Source organism: Pinus tabuliformis, chromosome 3_2, assembly GCF_031772625.1.
Source record: "Pinus tabuliformis cultivar Carrire ecotype Pingquan chromosome 3_2, CPIR1, whole genome shotgun sequence".
In the NCBI taxonomy this organism is placed as follows: Eukaryota; Viridiplantae; Streptophyta; class Pinopsida; order Pinales; family Pinaceae; genus Pinus; species Pinus tabuliformis.
The window spans coordinates 910,705,105-910,711,421 of NC_142302.1; positions in this window are offsets into that span (position 1 = coordinate 910,705,105).

A 6,317-nucleotide genomic window follows, 5' to 3' on the forward strand; every position below is an offset into this window, starting at 1 on the left:
CCCAATATATACTCGACGGTACATGGGAGCACAAGTCTGTACTAGCACTTTTTGTCTCATAGAGGAGGAATCACCCAACCAACAGTGAAAGCGATAGTTACCAGGCTTTACGACACTGGAATACGTCTCTAGCCTAGACTTCTAGATGTTGTGCATTAGGTTCCAAAGAATTTTTATGTTCATTAAATTTATTTTACAGTTGATATTTCTTAAGAAATTTGCATTTTAGGTTCACCGCGTGAAGTAGATATACAATTCCTAAAATGCAATCTAAGATGATAAACAATCGTTTAATCTTCTTTTTGCAATGAAAATCCTAGCTACTAAATAAAGAGAGACGATATTCTTTCAACATAGAGCAGAGAGCACACACTAGATGCACTGTCCTAAATCAAACCAACAAGAAGTCTAAATGCAAATGCACATGCATGTATTTGTTTTCAGCTTTCTTAATGTGTGAATGACAAGAAGAATGCTAAGTACAAATCTGAATTATCTTTTCAAAGCAATAGTACTAACAAATTTCTCTTCAAAAATGAAAGGAAGATAATGACGACACTTTGCTATTTTGAATTGAAGACTGCTTTCGACAGTTGAAAAACTACTAATTCAAATCAAATACAAGAGTAACTGTATAACCGACCATCAAGAACAATAGAATTATTTTCCTTGACTGAAAACGACACTTGCGACACTTTCAAATCAAAAGACGACAGTTTGATTATGCTACTTTTTGTAAAAGAGAACTGTAAATGGCGCACAATACACAAAAAAAAAAAATCACAGTTCTTTGCAAAATGGAGGCGGAATGATGGAAAGAAAGAGTGTTTCCACAGTGGTATACTGATCACAGATAGCAAAACTCCTGAATAAAGCTGAAGAGAGTGAACACAGAAACTAAAATCTGAGAGCAGAAGAGGTCTTGTCTAATCAGTGCACCTGCAATATAGGGAAAGTGCGATGTAGCGCACCTACTACACACGGGAGGTGCGATTCATCCAGGTTCCCAAGAGGAGAAAGTGCGATGGTCCAGGGACGAGACTTCAACTTGGTTCCGGGTCACATTTTGCAGCTTAGTTCAGGGATTTAGGCCGAGCAAGTGATGTTCAGTAAATATAAATCACAGGGGTTGATATAATGAGGTTACTAGAGCCACCACTAGGGCAATTAGAAGGTTTGAAAATTGATTGTTCAGTTTATAAACAAAACCCGGAGATAGACTGAAGCAACATTGATCTACTTTGCACTTGCATAGAAAATTCAGTTTGAAGGCTAGCTGGCTTGACTTCAGGCTACATCTGTAAGTTTATAAAACAAAAAAATATATACAACCAAACAATCTATTCGCTCCCCAGTGGAGTCGCCATTTTTTTATCAGGAAATCTAGTGTCCACTCGGAGCTGCTAGTCCCACTAAGACTGGTAGCTATCTTAGAAAAAAACAAACTAAAACTACTTTCGCTTTCCTTTATGAGAAATATATAAGAGGGGAATGAAGGACACCAACCTCAGTCTTGCGCTTGGTTCCTTGCTTGGTTCCTCTCCCTTCTGATAGATCCTTGCCGCTCTTCCTTCATCTACCCAGCTTCAAAGATCACCTGTGGAATCAAAGCAGCATAATACTATCGAAAAACAGAGATCTACAATCATAAACAATATAGGACCAAATATATATTGACCACACAAATGCATATATCATCAAATATACAAGAATGTGGAGGAAAACTTGAATAGCTTTATTAATATCAAGAATAACAAAGAGGATTACAACCAATTGTTCTGACCCAACGTCATCCTCCCAGCATGAAAGCCCTTCTTCACCTCATGAAAAGCTTAGATCACCCAACAATATGATGTTCCACCAAGAAACCACAACAGTTCCTTACAAGATACAAAATTCTAGCCTCTAGATCTCTGGGATGAGGGATCCATATATAGATGATTGCAGGGGGTTGAGTCAGCTTCTGGGATTTTGATTAGTGTTCTCTCTCTGATAGTTCTTGATTCCACTTGGAGATTGATGATCTCCTACTCATCCGTGGCTGAATTCAGAGAGGCAAGTGTCATAGGAGAAGTTTCTGGAAGATTCTATGATCATCCACCTCGCAAACTGTCTCTGCCATTTGTCCACTCTTGCCCATCTCACCCTACAGAAGGGCTTTTCAGTATGCATCGCACCCTTTACAGTGGGTCGGTGGGATGCATCGCACCCTTAGCACTGAGCAACCAATATGGTCTAGTTTTGACCAGTTCTGAGCAGTTTCCTATGGAGAACTTCTGGGAGATGATGTAATCAACTGACCTTGTTCTTTTAGGGTATGAAACAACACTTTTAGGGACTTAGGAGCCCTTGGTTTATGGACATGTATGATTGGGGTTGCAGTGCCCAAAAATTTCTATAACAAGAACACCTTATCGGAGCCCATTAGAAGTTTATACCAATTTAATATGGGCCTTACACCATTACCAAGGTTGTGGGAGACAATGTGTTTGAGCTCAACATTCCCCCTTTCTTTAGCCTACACCGAGTGTTCAATGTGGACCGCCTTCAGTCATACTTCCCAACATTATTGGGCACATCAGACATTGCAGAACAACTCACAGCAACAAAGCTAAACCCAGACTCCATGGAACATGAAACAACTGATTAGATCATGGATAGGAAAATCAATAACAATCGCCAACAGAGGATCCAAATGTATCATGTTGTGAAAGTTGGTCGGCTCCTACATCAAGGCAAGTGGCTCACAAGGGGCCACGTTTAGTAGAAGCTTCCCCATCTCATGGAGGAACTCAACACAATGGGGGACATTTATTCCTAATGGGGGAGGATTGATCCACATGGATATTGGTGTCCACCTACCTATTCCACTTAGATCCCCATCATTGTTTCTTTCATTTTTTCAAATTCTTTAATTGTAGCATAGTTTACTATTTTTGGAACTTTTTTGGGACTTGAACTTTTGGATCCGTTTTGAAACCCTAGATGATTTTGTTTTTGAAAATGGGCTAATATTCTTCTTTGCAATTGAAAGTTATATTCCTTGTATAGACCTTTCCAATGAGGTATCATGCACATCAAACATAGCTCGTATGCCAATGTTACGACCCCGGTAAGTTGATGCACCAATTTACCCCAAGAAGGCCCATAATTTTGGTGCTTCATCTCCTAGGGTTAGGTTTTTGGATGTTTATGGTTTCCCATTGTTTCTCAATAATAAATAGGCCTTAAAGCCTCATTGTAACACAACTCAAAGGCATGCAGTCAACACATCTCTTCTCAAAGATAAGCTACCATTGCCTGAGCTAGTTCATTTCCATTTTGTATGTAAGCATATTTCAGTTATTTGATATTAATGAAATGAAGTTTTATTCCTGTTGCATATTTGTGTTTATGTTTATATTTGTGTTATGTTACATTCTTACATAATTTAAGATTAGTGGTATCAGAGAAGCTTTCTCTTTTAGGGCTCGAACTGGTTGAACATTTGCAAGAACAACCTTGCAAACCCCAATGACCTCACATGGAAGAAGAAAATAAAGATGAAGGAGCAAGAGATCCCTTCAAAATATTTCTCTAAGAAGCCCTCGAGTGAACAAGGAATGCAATGATGGAAAAAATTGCCTAGATCCTTTGGCGGATCCCCACAGGTGACGCATATTCATCTGGAAACCACTCTGATGTTACTACTCTCTTCAAGGTACAAGTCAACTTTTACATTCCCATATTTGAAGGTGAGATAGATACAAATTCCATAGATAGATGGTTAAATTTGTTGGAATGGTATTTTTTAGTTCATGATTTTTCCAATAGGGAAAATATTACTTTTGTGCTCCTCAAAGCCAACCCCCACATCAAGGACTAGTGGGAAACCCGCAGTGAGCAGAACGATGAGAGGGAACCCTCACTGTTTTCAGTGCTACCCACTTGGAACTCTTTTCGAGATACCATCAAGGAGTTATATTACCTTGTCGGGAGCTATGAGATAAGTACATAATGTGGACCACACTGTGCTAGGGAAAGGACCAAGACATGTCAGGGTTCACAAATATTTTTCATACCCTTCGCACGAAGTTGGGTGTCAAGGATTCTGAGCGACATCTGCTACTCAAGTACCGTGGTTCTCTCCAAAAATAAATCTTGTATGAGATGGAGTTCCTAGAAATATCCTTGGTTGGTGTGGCCTACTGATACAATGTCAATATTGAGAAGAATTTTAAATACAAGAAGAAAGAATTTGGATCTACAAATCTGAAGCAAGGCATAGGTGCCCCCAAACCACATAACAAAGGAAAAATCCAAGACATGGTGACCCGGGACAACCCATCAAAGCCACAAGTAAAGAAAAACACCATGAAGACAAAGAAGGACACAAGAAAGTGGTGTGATTTCCATAAGAGCCCCACTTACAATGCAAGTGAGTGTCAAGCCAAATAGTCAGGTGGTTGAGCTGAAGGCTTTAGAGTCAGATGCATGTTTTGAATTTGAGTTAGAACTTGACAAGGGAATGACAAAGGGAAGAAAATTATTGATGTGGATCCCACTGCCTTTTCTGCCACCATCAAGATCTAGAAGATTGACCCCGAAGATCTGGAGGAGGGGGCTCCTCTCTTCTACTCATAGATGTGGGTGAAGGTTTCACCGCTTCAATTCATTGTCAACAGCAGGAGTGAAAAGAAACTCATTTCAGTAGATGTTGTGAAGTGGCTGGGCTTACTAACAACGCCACACCCATAATTGTACACCATCAGGTGGCTTCACCAAGGGTGAGATCTTTGCATCATCCAGAAGAGTCACCTTCCCTACAACATCAAGCCCTTCATAGATTAGGTATTGTGTGACGTCACTTCTCTTGAAATTTGTGATGTATTATTAGGCCAACCATACTTGTCGAAGCGTCATATCATGTATGAGTTGATGATGAACAGTATTATTATTTCTTTGGGAAATAAGTTATACAGGGTACCTAGTGTAGCCCCAGATATCGCCATCCCTTTGATCTCTGCTAAGAAATGTAGTAATATCATCTCTCAGATCGAGAAATTTGTTTTTTTTATAATTCACTCTCAAATTAAGGGGAATATTGTAGCTGCATCCATGGTCCTCCAGAATGGTTCCTCCATGCAGCAGAAGCATAAGGACAAGATCATGGAATAATATGAGGACATCTTCTTCTCACCTACATGGGTACCCTTGAACTGTTAGGTCAAGAATTCAATCGATATGACTCCTGGAGCATATCTACCCAATGGGCTGATATATTATCGCTCCATTCTGGAAAATGAAGATATCAAGTGACAAATCTAAGAGTTTCTACAAAAAGGGCACATCCAACCAAGTTCCTCGCCTTGTGGGAGCCCAATTGTAGTTGTACAAAAGAAGGATGGGACCGGGAGGCTCTGCATTGATTACCGGGCACTAAATAAAATTATTGTGACGAACAAATATCCAATCCCATGGATTTATGACCTTATGGACCAACTCAAGGGGGCCAAGTATTTCAGCAAGATTGATCTAGAGTCTGGTTATCACCAGGTTCTAGTAGAGCTCACAGATGTATAGAAGACTGCCTTCAAATCCAAGGAAGGCCTTTCTGAATTTTTGGTTATACCCTTCGTGTTGACAAATTCCCCTACTACTTTTATGAGGCTAATCGATGACATCTTCCAACCCTTCACCAACTCATTCATGGTTGTTTATTTGGATGACATCCTCATATTCAGCAAGAGTTGGGAAAAACACTTGCAACATATTTGGCAGGTCTTTCAAACCCCACAACAACATTAACTATGTGCCAAATTGGAAAAATGCACCTTTGGCATGAGCCAAGTCCAATATATGGGTCACATCATAGATGAGGAGGCGTGCATGTGGATTCGACTAAGATCCAAGTCATTTGTGATTGGCCAGCCTTGACCACTCTAATAGAACTTCGCAACCTTTTGGGCCTTTATAATTTTTATGGAAGGTTCATGTTGGGATTCTCCCATATCAATTGGCCTTTGGTTTAGATTACCAAGGGCAGAGTCAAATAAAAATTTCCTAGTCTGAGTCGCAACATAATGTGTTCGTTGAGTTGAAGCGTCACCTCTGCTTTGCACTGGTACTCACATTGCCAGACCTGTAGCAACCATTTGAAATTGAGACAAACACCTCCAACTATGCTATTGGTGAAATCCTCACCTAACGTAGGCATCTAGTGGCCTATCATATTGAGGCACTTTATGATACAATTTAGAAGTGCCCCACCTATGATAAAGAAATGTGTTTGGTCATGCATGATTTCCATAAATGGAAGCATTACATTTTGGGGAAGG